General features: G+C 36.4%; 1 long non-coding RNA gene across 1 annotated transcript; it reads left to right on the top strand.

Annotated features, from left to right (window-relative positions):
* Nucleotides 1-2,946: 2,946 nt before the first annotated feature.
* On the top strand, nt 2,947-4,492 carry LOC125647842 (uncharacterized). The gene is made up of 2 exons (XR_007360113.2): nt 2,947-3,067; nt 4,091-4,492. It is a non-coding gene; the product is annotated as an uncharacterized LOC125647842 (long non-coding RNA).
* The last annotated feature ends 10,404 nt before the right edge of the window (nt 4,493-14,896 follow it).

Genomic DNA, 14,896 nt, shown 5'->3' on the forward strand with positions numbered 1-14,896 from the left:
AGTTATGGGATCGATCACTGTTCGTTATCTTCACCTTTCACACAAGAGATGGTTATTGTATTTCGCAAACAACTATGTTGTATCTATATGTATCGGAGAATGTTTGGTAAAAAAAAAAAAAAACCAGTTTCGATCTATTTTGTGCATCACTTAAACCTCACAGTCATCAGCATCTACACTCTGTACGATTTCCAGGGAAGGCGCACTACATATTGTATCAAACAAAACAATATACCATTTCTCAATCTAGATCAGCAGAACTGCGATTGGATTCGATGGAAGGACTTGCAGTTGAAGAGCCTGAACTAGTTGTCACTGCAGCTGAAGAGCCTGAACTAACTGTCACTGCAACTGAAGAACATGAACTAGCTGTCACTAAAGCTGAAGGGCCTGAACTAACTGCCACTGCAACTGAAGAACATGAACTAGCTGTCACTGCAGCTAAAGGGCCCGAACTAGCTGTCACCGACTTGAAAGTAAATGGTGAGGACTGAAACAAGCACACGACTTGGGTTTAGCACAAAAGCAAATGAGCTCTCGGACGTACTAGTATAACATGTGTTTCTATGAGTAACAAATCTGCAAAGAAGAAAAGGCACCCCTTCGAATTTTTCTTTTGAACAAGCATATTCCATTCCAATTGTATTAGTTTACACAAGTTACATACTTATCCTCTTTGCACCAGGCGTCGGTGGCCAAGTGGTTAGGCCGTCAGACTCTCTACCGATAGGTCGTGGGTTCAAGTCCTGGCCGCGGCAGGGCCGACGTTGTGTCCTTGGGAAAGGCACTTTACATGAATTTCCTCACTTCACCCATATGTAAAAGTGAAAGATATTGTTAGAATGTTAGTGCTCTAGCGCTTGTAACGGCAGCTTTCACTGTATGCTTCCTAGGAGGCTGAAAGAGTTCTAGATTGATATAAGGTCTGCTGGGGTAATAATGCACTGTAAAGCGCTTTGAGCAGCATACGCTGGAAAAAGCGCTATTTAAAACCAATTATTATTATTATTATTATGAGGCAGTTATCAGGGACCTCCAATCTCCTGTCCTTCGCGATTTTCTCCATGTCACCCCAGATCTGTACCACATTCTTAGACTCATTTGTCATTGTACGTCAACAAGTTTCCTTCGGTCTTCCTCTGTTTCTTTTTCCATCTGATTATGTCCATTTTACAGCAACTCTCGTGATGATTAACTGATGCTGTGAAGCTCTTTTCTGGTGACGTGTCAAAACGATCTAAATCTTCCTTGCTGGACATGGGACATGATGTCACTCTGTCCTTTCTTGATCTTGAATAGAGATTTTTCTTAGCCAATATAATTGTCTTACATATTGTTCTGAGGATTTTAGTGTAGAATCACGAGAATCTTTGACTGTCTTTTTGGTTGATTCGCCAACATTCTGCTCCATCAAACAGGACCGAAAGGACATTGCTTTTGTACAGCCTAGGTTTTTGTATTGAGGCTGATGTTATTTCCCCACATTTTGTTGGTGAAATGCTACTCTTGCCTTCTAAAGTCTTTTTCCGATATCTTTTCTTGCTGAATATGCTTCCCAGACAAATGAAGTCTTTGTGGTGATGGATTAGTTTTTTTAATTATTTTATTTTGTCGTTTTCTTATTGATGTTTTATGACCAACTTGTTTTATGAAGTCTGACAAATCTTAGGGGTTTGGGGGGTGGGGGGAGGGGGGGGGGTGTTTCGCCCATCAGTTAAACCATGTTGCTCAAAAGTGAACCATTGGTCAAAAATGCTTATCCACTGGTCAAAGTGAGCACACCTAGGAAGCTCTGCTAACCAGTGGCTAAATATGACTGCGCCGGACCACTGTTTGACATTAATTTTGACAGACGACAAAGAAAACAACGAGTTTACAGACATTTTCATCATGATTTTGACTGAGACGAGCTTCAAGGTGGGTAATTTGACAGAGAAAGATTCAAAAGTCTTTCTTAAAATGGCTAGGATATGTAACTTCAGACCCCATTTTTTGTTCCATCTACCTAAGATAATATTTTATTTAAACAAATTTCAATCATGCGGGTAGGTGCTCTTGACAAGATTTTTTTAAACAACTTTCTTTTAATTCCATCGTGGCCCAGTCTCTGATTTGAAACTTGACTCAACATTATAAAGAAATGTTTTAAGTAAAGTGCCGTTAGTTTCATGCATCATACGCTAGGTGGTTCTAGTTAAATAACCACACACTGCTCCATTTCTAATGTTTCTGTGTATTACTTCATGTTTTAAAAGATACAGTTCATCATTTGAATAAAATTGAATCAAGCGTTTTTTCTAGTCGTTTTTATTTGTCTGAACTCTCTCTCTCTCTCTCTCTCTCTCTCTCTCTCTCTCTCTCTCTGTCTCTCTCGTGGTTCAGGTGAGGTAATATATCGGATTGATAACAAGCACAGTGAGGCTGTTCTCAATACACTAAAATAAATCAAAATACATATTGCAGACAAATACCATCATCGTGCAAGACAGACGGAAACCAGAGACACAGATGTAGTAGGTTTTCGGCTAACAGGAAAAACACAATGTGTACGCAAATGGTCTAAGTGCCCATTTATAACAGTAAATACAAAGGAAACTAGTATGTGAATCGTTTATGAATACTAAGTCTAGTATATGTCAGTCCGACATTGCCAGCTCGGTCGATAACCCTGTGTCTTGAGCAGCGAGAATGAGTGTAGAAAGAAGTTTATGACCCCTCAGTAATGACAATATCGCGTCACTCGGCCATGTTAGATGCTCCATCATCTCTCCTTAAATCAGCCACTTCTGATTTTAATTTCCTTTTATAATGATAAAGCGAATGATTGCAATTTACCCTTGCACAGAGCACCTGCCTTGAAAGACACCATTGACAATGGAACCATCCCCTGAATTCATCAACAGTGTCCTGAAAGAGACTACTACTTAGGAGCTTTCATGGATTCCCTACTACGTGATAGATAAGCCAATTGCAAGCTTGGTCAGGTATATAAGTGAACCCACATCTCCATCTCTTCCTCTGTCTATAGCTAGTGATCAGATACTGGGAACTAAGGGACTACCATTGTGTAAGTAACATTAAAAGTTTTATATGTTTTAACATGATGCTACAAAATCACATTCTGTATTAAGTCTTTTGCATCGTGCTTTTGATAAACATTTAAGAAAAGTAATGCTGTATTCACATTGATATAGGGATTAATGTGTAAAGTAGCTAGTTTTAAGTAAATCAGAAAACAATAACGGCCACTGTACCTCGCATTGTTAGCTGTCTAGTGTTTGAAGTGATTTTGGTTTCTGGTTCATTAGACCGATGTACAAAATGTTCACAAATTCGGGAAGTGTTTTAATTACAACGAACAGTAAGGAAATATGTTTTATTAAATTGCGTAAACTCAGCTTCATATTTTTTGTTCAAGTACAACGACCGGTCACGGTAGCTCAGTGGTAAAACCTTCGCTAAAAAGAGAAGAAAAAAGAACCTTCGCTTTGTAATCGAGAGGTCGTGAGTTCGAGATCCGCTCGTGCAATGGCCGCATCAAACTTAAGACGTAAATGTAATTTTGAATTCATTTCACGTGTTGAAAGTTTATTGATACTTAGACATCATATTAACGCGATAGCTCAGTGGTAGAGAGTTCGCTTCGTAACCGGGAGGTCGTGAACTCATGCCATGACTGAGTCAAACCTAAGACTTAAACATAGAAAATCCCGGGTCTTTCGGATATAACCTTAAAGACAGAGGTTCCATGTCGCGGCAGGCATTGACACGTAAACAAATCTTCACTGCAACAGCCATGAGCGCAAAGCATAGATCTAAATTTGTGATACTTGGCCTACAGCTGGTGACGTCTCATCATTAGTGAAAATTCTCAAAGGCACGTATAAAACAAACAAATGTACGAATATAACAGTATTGTACTAATGATCTCCACAACCGAAGTTTTAATTATGACTATCGTAAGCCTATACTTAAAAAGATTAAGCGCAGTGTCACGGAAATTAATACCCTCAGCAAGGTGCCCTCATGTTTTCAGATCAACATGTAATGAAATGATCATCAATTTTAATCTACTAATTGTATATTCAAGGTCGCAGAATATAAGAATGAAGACCTTTATCGTCCTTGCTGCCGTTGCTGTTGTGTGCAGTGCAAAATACATCGTGGACGTGCAAAGTGGACAGTTGCCATGTAAACCATGTAACCATGACGACATTCCTCTTGGACAGTTTAAATTGTTGAACCCAGTATGTGGACCATGCGGAGAAATGTATGGACCGTCTTTTGAATTTTGCTGCATGTGTGACAGAAAGATCAGACGCGCATGCGAAGAAGCTATTCGGAAATAGGAATTCAAGACTACAGCATTGAAGGAAATTATGGATTTTGGTATGAGTAGAGACATGTATGGCAATGGCTCTTGTCTTGCAGACATTCTGAAGTGATTGTGTTTGATCTCAAATACAGTTAACAATAAAATGCCTTTCAATTACTTACTTTTATTTCATTACATTCGGTCAATATCAGGTAAAAGGATTTCCAATGTTTCCCTATCACGTTGTAAATATCGATTACATTTATAGATAGGATTTGTTTTAGAAAGTCTTCATCAAATAAATTCAATAATGAATTTTTTTTAAAATTTAGAATATTCAAACAAATATTGATGGCCACAACCTCCTTTAAAATTTTGAGTAGTATAAATATAAACCAATAACAACCAAAAACCACATGGAATATTAAATGTCCACTTTCAGCATGGGGAAGGAGAAAGAGGTACTGCAATATTATATGGAAAGGTACTAATGCAAGCAACGCCTACACACCAACCTTCTACTTCTATTTCTTGAAAAATTTAAGCAATGTTTATTTGCCAAATACGCAGTACATGAATGGAATTAGGTAGCAAAAACAACGTATTTTAGCTCTCTCCCAGGGGTTTATATCAGATCATGAACAAGTGAAGTCCTGTATTAGTTTCAGAATACATTAAGATTTATTCACAAACCTAGATTGATTGATTGTATGTTGTTTAACGTCCCTCCCGTAAATATTTCACTCACATGGAGACGTCACCACTGCCGATGAAGGTCTGCAACATTTAGACCTATGATCGGCGCTTATGGCCTTTGAGCAGGGAGGGCTCTTTATCGTGCCACACCTGCTGTGACACGGGACCTCGGTTTTTGCAGTCTCATCCGAAGGACCGCCCCATATAGTCGCCTTCTACGACAAGCAAGGGGTACTGAGGACCTATTCTAACCCGGATATCCACGGGATCACAAACCTAGAAATTATTAATCATTTTACAGTCATGAATAGTAAGTGGCTTGGTTGGTTATCATGGTGGGGGCATCGTGATTTGCATTACCGGAAGTGCCAAGGAAATAAATTTGAGCAGTTCTTAAGTGTGGCTTTGCAAGATCTCCGCCACTTTTGACGAGGGACTTCTTAGATTGGTGACCCAAAAAATTCTTGTCAAAGGTTCAAATTTAGATCGGTTAATTTCGCACAGGCACTCTATGTTTTAAATATTCATAGTAAAAATACCTTCCTATAAGTTTACAAACTATTCATGAGGTATATCACGACACCATCTTGGTTTTCTTTTTTCACCAGCGGCAAAATGTTCGACATAATATGAGAGAGAGATCCCTCGCATCGTCATGTTGAACTGAAAATTAAGTCCATTTATCGGCTATAATCAACCGTCAAACATCGTCTACTGCTTCTTAAATGCGAAAAATCGGTAATAGGAGGACGGACGTTGATGTAATCATGCAAATGAGAAAGGAGCGACACTGAATGCAGGGTAGAGTGCAGCCCTGCAAACAATAAAATTCGGACATAATTGTGTGGTTTTGGGACATACTGGCTTAGTAAGTCTAATAGTAAATCTATCACAATGCCAAAAACAACATTGGAATTGCACCCCCTTGCTTCGACTCCGACCCACAAAGTTTTGCCACCCATTGTGACAACACTGATTTACAGAAAAGCAGGACAGAACAATTGGCTGGATAAATATCACTATGAACGTTTGATAGTATGTTCGGATTGATTGATTGATTGTATCTTGCTTAACGTCTCGCTCGAGAATTTTTCACTCATATGGAGACGTCACTAAGACCAGTGAAGGGCTTCAAATTTAGGCCTATGCTCGGCGCTTACGGCCATTGAGCAGTGAGGGTTCTTTAGCGTGCCACACCTACTGTGACACGGGTCATCCGTTTTTAAGGTCATTTCTGAGGACCTGTGACATTCACACCTGATGCCGAGCGTTTGGCGATGGAACTGTCACTACCTGTTTTAACGACTTAGGTTTGTCGCGGCCGGGATTTGAACCCCGGCCTTCTGCATGCGGGGCGAACGCTTTAACCTCTCGGCCACCACGGCGGTACCATCGTCGGAAACCCACGGCCGGTCGCTCTACGTTTAACGTGGCTTGTGTGCGTGTTAATTCAATTCTGAACTTTTCTTATTACGTATCATCGTACGACATTTACTTTCAACTAATATCAATATAACGAATGCATGAATAAGTGAAATTATCATGTTTAACGTTGTGGAAAAAAAAAATTAAAATGGATAAAGTATACACTAATAGGATAGTATTCAAGATCCCTTGCCTTGCTATCTAGAACATATTTACTGCTAATTATGATATTTACTACTTAATTTTATTGACCAATGAAAAAGGGTTATGTCGAAATTATGTCAACTTCCGTCCTCCTATCTATAGGAAGATCTTTTTCATTACACATGTAGATACTTAAAACGTTGAGTGCCTGTGATTTGAGATGTATTTTTCGACTCAAACAGCCAAATTAATTTAACATCTTATTGCATACTCTACTCTACATGTACATCGAAAACTTCGTGTAATGACGGTTTTTCGTTTTTATTTTTTAGGGAGGGGGGGGGGGGGGGCAACAAATTTGTGAAGTAAACGTTCAAAATATAAAACAAAATCCAACTGACACTTGAATTTTTAATAAATAAATTTCATTTTTTAAATTACATGAGGGGCATGAACTGTGACGCTTCACTCCAGCATACTTGATATGTAAGGTGAAGATAACGAACAGTGATCAATCTCATAACTCCTACAAGCAATACAAAATAGATAGTTGGGCAAACACGGACCCCTGGACACACCAGAGGTGGGATCAGGTGCCTAGGAGGAGTAAGCATCCCCTGTTGACCGGTCACACCCGCCGTGAGCCCCATATCACCATAGAGCGTTATGCCGACATCAGAAACTGTGAGTTTGCTCGGCGAAAGCAGGGCAGTGTTATACGGAAGTGAAGAAAGCAGTGAAAAAGAAAAGGAATTTGTTGTGGTCTATAGGAAATGAAATGACTATGGACCGAGTCTAAAGGACTTTAAAGTTAGTTTCGCACACTGCCTACATATACATACTACTAAATGTGGTCTGAGCGAATAATAATAAACTTGGGTAAAACACTTGGAAAATCATAGTTATTACCTAAACTATCAGCAATATGTTAATCCTTTCGCGTATCTTTATGAAACCACATCCCAGTCAAGAGAACCAGGAACATGGCATGTTTTGTCAATAAACATACATAGACAAGATGTGATTAGATCGCAAAATTTGTATACATTTGGTTGTTGACAATGTCTTTCTCCTAAGTTTTTTCTTTTCTTATTTCTAACAAAATAGTTCAATCTACCGGTAAGATAAAATGAAATTTATCAGCTATTTGAGAAGTGTGACATAATGTGCATAGTCTTTCGCTAAAAGGAATAGCAGACCATCTTCCAGTTTCTATTGTCAATTTTATAGTGGTGATTTGTCGTACGGAATTTTACGAGATTTTTTTTCTTGAAAATTTCAAAGACAGATTCAAATATTTTTTACGATAAAAATTCTATATATTTTGCTCTTTCGTGAATTAAACATTTCATTGAACCATATTATACATTTATTGCATGATAGTGAGGGAGATATGAAGATTTATTCAACCAAGAAAAATCATATTCCCCGAGGGCATATCTCCCAAACATTCATGCAATAAATTGTTTATCATACCGAAACAAAGCAAGACCACAAAGTTGCATTTGAGATTGGAGTCCGCTCATCTATACATTGTACATGTATGTAATTGAGATCACCCTAACAGTAACACCGCGCCGTCAACTTATTAGTAGGTACAGATTAAACAGCGAAATACAGTGATATGATAACCAAGTTTTATATATCCATTCTCCTTGAATGCTGATTTACTTGCTTGTTTTTGTATCGACCCAAACCAGGCGATTTAACTGTGTATCAGAGACCCGCATATTTTGCGCTTTACGAACTATGGAAGTAGAATGACTGGGACTTATTGTGACGCCACAATACATTTCGTCGTCTTTGACGTTGAATTTGTGGAAAATGTACGAGGCTGCCCAAGGGATGAAATATGATAGGGAAATATGATGTCTGAGCAAACTTCCGGCAGAGTTTGTTTGCTCACAAACCAAACTCTTCCAGTTAGGCATTATGGAATAGCGATTGTATACTGTGTGACGTCACTGTATAATGACGAGAAAAAAAAACGTAACGTCAAACGTAAATAGTTCAAAAGAAGAACGTAAACAAGTTTATTACTTTACACTATAATTTGAACAGAGTCTCCCTTCTTTTTAATGATCTTTTGATCATTTTATGTTTAAAATAAAATCCATACTTTTATATATATTGTGGAGTCTGGTGCCTCCAATATGCGTGTAAATATATATGTCATTGTCATGTTAATATAAATAATATACTTGTATCCACTGGTAATACAATCGGTTGCTCATTTACTGTCATCAGCTGATTTTGAAATATTTTTGTGTTGTTATACGATCCCTACATTGCCATGTGGCCGATGTTTGTAAATATTAGGGACAATATGAATGTTCATGACTTGATTCATTGGTTTTTGTAACTTGTTTACATTGCACGAGCTACAGTTATTTTAGTGTTGCAGGGATCTTGTCAAACACTAATGATATGTTACAAAAATTACAAAGTTTTAATGTTCTATTTACCTTCGTCACATGTAGGCAGCCATTTTTACCGGACCTGATTATTGTATGGCGCGCAAGAGTTGTAATGTATGCATTTGACCTTGGGTCACTGTCTATTTTCGTCTGGCGGTCTTTATGAATGCATATTGCTATTTTCTTCCGGGTTGTGACATTTATTTGAGAGACGAAGATTTTTGGTAGTAAAACATTTACAATTATGTACTTTTATGTATAATTAAAGTTGTATTTAATGTTTTATTTGGAAGCACAGATAGTGTCTCCGGTGGTTTCCAACCTTGCGCGTGTGTTGCTCCGGTGGGTCTAGAAGTCTATATAAGCAGCCGGTAGATTTTCTCCGGGACTTTTCCTCAACCTAGCTTTTAGAAACGGACGTATAAGAATTACCACAGTAAGTGTAAGGAAATAGAAGGTTATTCCTTCTGTCCTTAGTTATACAGTAATTTAATTAATGGGTTAATCCCTTAATTAATTACTTAATTAGTGTAAATTGTCAAATTTCTCAGTTTATATCAAGACAGGGCAGGGAATTTGCGTATTTAATTAACGGGTTAATCCCTTAATTATTTACTATCTGCATTCTATTAGAAATAGGACTAGGAACAGTTTTATTTATATAAAAAGTCAGTTGACATTACTATTCTGGATAATTTAGAGGTTATTCCTCTGAATTCAGGAGTTTAAGATTGCTGAGATCTCTTGAATATTTGAAGAGACTTTCATAATACTTGTAGGCATAGGAATTTCATAAATATATATTAAGGGTCATTCCCAGGATATATGTTTCAGTGAAAGTCCCCCCCCCCCCCTTTTTATCTTTTCCGATTTTTGGTAATGTAATAAAAAGCCAAGGTTGTGTTGATTTTTCGCAAGTTACAGTGTACGTAAAACAAGGTAAATCTTTGTTATATTGACATATTGTGTGCATTTATGTCACTGAGATGGTTGAACTTGGACAATAAAGCTGTATATTGAAAAGTCTGTTTCTTTAGCTGAAAAATCAGTCTGGTCATTCTGGACTTAAAACAAATCTTGACAAAACTTATGGAAAAGTGAATAAAGAAACCATCCTGACAAAAATCCTGAAAATTAGACAGTAAGCATTCCCCTGGAGAGCACTACAATATGCTCTTAATGTCAATATTTTCAAGCTTTAACTACGAACTACTTCTTTAGTGTTATTTGCCCGCGTGATAATCGCGGACTCACAATATACAAATCTGTATATTGTACTGCGTCACATAGGAGAGGTATATATGTAGGTGACGTAGTGAGGCCTCGACGGGGAGTTTGAAGTTTTGTCATCCCAGGCACGTGACTGTCTAAACCAATCAGATTACGCGTTGCATAGAATTCTCATACTGAGGTATAATAATATATATTAAAAGATTCCTGTTGGTAATTCCATATGTGTGGTAATCCACAGATATTTAAAATAAATGGATAAATCCGATCCATGGAGTATTGATATTTTCACAAAAAGATTGTGTACATATATATCTATACAAGATATATTTACAATTTTATTTTCTGAGCCCAATGAAAGTTTGCCCAGTATGAAACCATTCTGGAATAAAATTGTTATACAAAGGAAGATGACAAGTTTCACTATATTTCATAAATGCATGCGTTCTATGACATCTATGATTCTCATAGTCCCATACCTCACTTCCATATAGTAATACCGGCATCACAACTTTATCAAAGAGGTCAAGTTGACAATTAAGTGGCAATCTAAATTGTCTAATTTTTCTAATTATCCTGATCTAGAAAATACAATCGCTAAATATTTGAATTCTTTAACATTTTTAATAACATTACCATTTTAACAAAAGGACTTTTTTGTCATTGGCACTTTCGAAGAAATAAAAACAACAAAAAACTAGGATCTTTGTTTTGCCAACATTAACATTCAGCTTCCATTGACCGCAATGAACATTATTGACGCTCAACGCATTTTGTAAATCATCTGCGTAGAATAGTATAAGAAGTTTCGGTCATCTTCAATACAGGAGGTAATTCTCTGTAAACCAATATTTATCTTAACCAATAATATTTATCTTATCCAATAATATTTTTCGAAGAAAGACAAAGTCTTCTAAGTCATTGATATACAATGAAACTTAAAGGAACTTCTCTTGATATTCATTTTCGTAAACTGGAATTTCTTACTTCAATTTCTCTCTTCTTTTTTTTCTTTCTCTTTCTCTGTCTCTTTCTAATTATGTACAAACTTGATATAGCATCTTACAAAAAATCAAAGTGAAAAGTAATGCATTCCAATCTAAAGAGCCTAACGTTAGAAAAAGTCATCTATTCTCTGACCTCTGTTTTCTTGATTTTTTCGACAAAGAACTGTACTAAAAAAGGAAATCAATAATGATATGAGGTACTGTGACGTAGCATGACGCGACCTGCGTCACAAAGCATACGATATCACAATACATATTACGTCATAACAACTCAATTGTCAACGTATAAAGACAAGCGGTAAAAAGCAGTCGTTTTTCTTCTCTCCGTTTTGATTATTGTATTGATTATACAATGTCCAGTGCATCGGAGGTAAGTCATCTGACTTTATTTCGTTTGTTTATTCGCTCAGTCTTCCCAAGATCCATCATATTTCTCACGATTGATTGATGTTTTCCGCCACACTCAACAATTTTTCAGTTATATGGTGGCGCCCAGTTTTTATTGGTGGAAGAGAGAACCCAGATACAATGTACCTGAGAAGAGACCACCGACTTTCCGAAAGTAAACGGAAATTTTCTCACTTACCGGCGCGAGCGGGATTCGACCCGCGCCGACAGAGGTGAGAGGTCCTGTGATATTGAGCGCGATGCTCTAACCACTAGGCCAAAGAGGCCGAGAAATGTGGTGGATCACATATCCTGGATTTGAGAAGATTGTATTGATTATACAAGATACGCTCTTGTGCCTCAGTACCACTTGGTTGTCGAAAGAGGCGACTAAATCATAATGGGGTGGTCCTCAAAGCAATTGTGGAACGATAAAGATCCCCCTGGCTCAACGGCCATAAGCGCTAAGCATAGGCCTAAATTTTGCTGCACTTCATCGGCAATGGTGACATCTCCATCTGAGTGAAATAATCTTGAGAGGGACGCTTACATTATACAATCAATCGCTCTTGTGTCGGGGATTACTATTAAAGTTATGTTTCTATAATTCCGAAATATATAATAAAACCTAACAAATACTTCCAAGAACTAAGTTGCCAACATCATACAAATAACCAGACGTAATTAGAATACGTGCATGTACTTAAAACCTATTAAACTGCAAAGGATCCGCAAAATAGCATAGACTACTTCTCAAAATATATTTTCATTGCAGAAAAGGGGGTCGTCCAGAAGCAAGAGAAGACGCGGTAAGAAGGAGGATAAGGGGACGGCATCAGCTGTTAGGGATTCAGGGAGTGTGGGTCAGGAGTTACTGAAACAGGAAGGTGAGCAGAAAGTGAGTAAAAGCAGTAGGAGGTCCTCCAAAACAGAGTCTCAAGCTAAAGAAAAGTGAGATCTCCGACAATCAAAACAGCCAAAACGCTGAAATGGTATGAAAAATAGAAAATTCATAATTGACAACTCCATTATTCCCCCCCCCCCCCCCCTATAGATTTGTTCAATTTATATAAATAAATGGTATTATGATTTCTCTAAAGATAGTGCACAGTCTGCTGGACGTCATCATTGACGAAGCTTACAGACACTGTGCTGCTATTGAATATAGGTAATTACAGGTTTACAATACCTCTGTCGTCAGTGTGATTCTTATATTTATTGAGTTAGATATCAGTCAGTCCAGTTACACTGATTTGAATAGCTAAATGTATTATCCTTTTCATTATCACTAAAGATCATGCTGACGCATTAATTGTTGGATTAATGTCAGCCTTTAATGAGACAACAATAGTAAAATGTAAGGCACTCCAACAACCAACAAGAAAAATACAAGAGGTAAGACGCTAAACAACATTCAGACAATGTGCTATATTAATTAATGTCTTTAAAAAAAGAAGATATGAGCGCTGCATGTTTTGATCGGAGGTGATAATGAAAAAGGTTAATCAAATTTGTATCTTACATGTAATGATGTACAAAATAGACTTTAAGATGTGTTTTCAGCAGTTGATGCTCAGGGCAGCAGAAGAAACTCTGGCTGAGCTGTTTGTCGTTGCAGCTGATGGCGGTTTGCCGGTGCAAGACCCCTGTAATTCAGTAGTACAAATGAAGTGTTGCATATACAACATGTACCATAGAAACATGTATTCTTTTTGAAAATCATAGAACACTGTAATTAATTAGGTCGAATATTAGGGAAAATTAGGTAACAACGTGTTTTAAACCAATATATATATTTTACATGTACCATGATTAATCAATGTAGCAGAGATTTACCATTTAGTAAATCAATGTACCAAAGTCTTTAGCATAAAAAAAGTAATGTATCCAAATTTTCCTTGATCTGCCTTTAAAATACAAAAACGTAACCCGCACGTGACAACAAGAATATTATTTTATAATATCAGTTTTTGGACTCCGTATCAAATCAAATCAAAAAATCACATAAAAATACTACTTGTATCCCGTAAGTATGAAATATTTAAGCATGAAAAAGTGTAGCATATAATAAATAGAATATTAGATGCCAAAATCCATACCGTGTCATTCATATCAGCTCTCGGGACCCATATCAGCCCTCGGGTTGATATACATATGATATGGATTTTAAGATATATATATATATATACAATGTATCTTAAAATCCATATCATATGTATATCAAACCGAGGATATATATATATATATATATATATATATATATATATATATACACTTAGTTTTGTTGTAATGAGTACAAATATAGAATTCCTTAAAAAAGTAAGAGACTTGTAAATTTTCTATTATGTTTAAAACTTGAATATATTGCATAACCCTATACAGCTTTATATAAATTATTGAAAAATCATGGGAATAGATTACATTCCATGTAGTAAATTGTATTCATTTTACTTACAAAAACATGAATTTAGTTGTCATTTTTATCCATTTTGAGAGAGTTTGTTTGTAGCAAGTGTGGTTAAGGTAGGTCCTTAGTCCTGGATTTTTGGGGTTTAGGTAGCATTTTTTTGTTTGGAATCAATAAATTAACATTCAGAGTAATGAAAAAAGGCAAAACAGTTGAGGGTTTCCATATTAATTTTCATTACATACACCACTAAAGTCATATACCCCGATGTAGATTTTTATGAAATTCATTGGAAACAGTTATTTGTTGTTATTTTAATATAAAAACAACAAAATATTTTTTGAATTGCATTTATTTATCGGGAAACATGTCAATAACTAAAACACATGTCATTTTCAATATGTTCATCAAGTTTTAGAATAATATGTGGAAAATTATTGAATTAGCGTTATTCCCCAAAATGTTAAAAAACAAACAAATGTGGACACATTTTCCTTATAGCATGGTTTACATATAATTTTTTCTGTTTATATTAGTAGAGTTACATCTGTTATAGTTATTCATGGGAAAAAAATCCATACCTTTCCTTAATAATTTCAAATCTATAGCTTCCAGATTATGTATACCCCCATCAAAAACTGAAGTCTGGCACCATACAGCTGAGCTATTTAAATCACCCGGGATTAAAATTGTATGTAATTTCATGAAAAGACACAGATAATGATTCCAATATCACCTTGGTAAAATGTTTGTCAAAAATAAAGGAAATCTATCGCATTATGGACTTGATAAATAATTGAATGAAAACAGAGTTATTGTCCTTGGATTCAATATTTTGAAACATATCATTGACTATTCAAATATAACT

Source organism: Ostrea edulis, chromosome 6 (assembly GCF_947568905.1).
Source record: "Ostrea edulis chromosome 6, xbOstEdul1.1, whole genome shotgun sequence".
Lineage (NCBI taxonomy): Eukaryota > Metazoa > Mollusca > Bivalvia > Ostreida > Ostreidae > Ostrea > Ostrea edulis.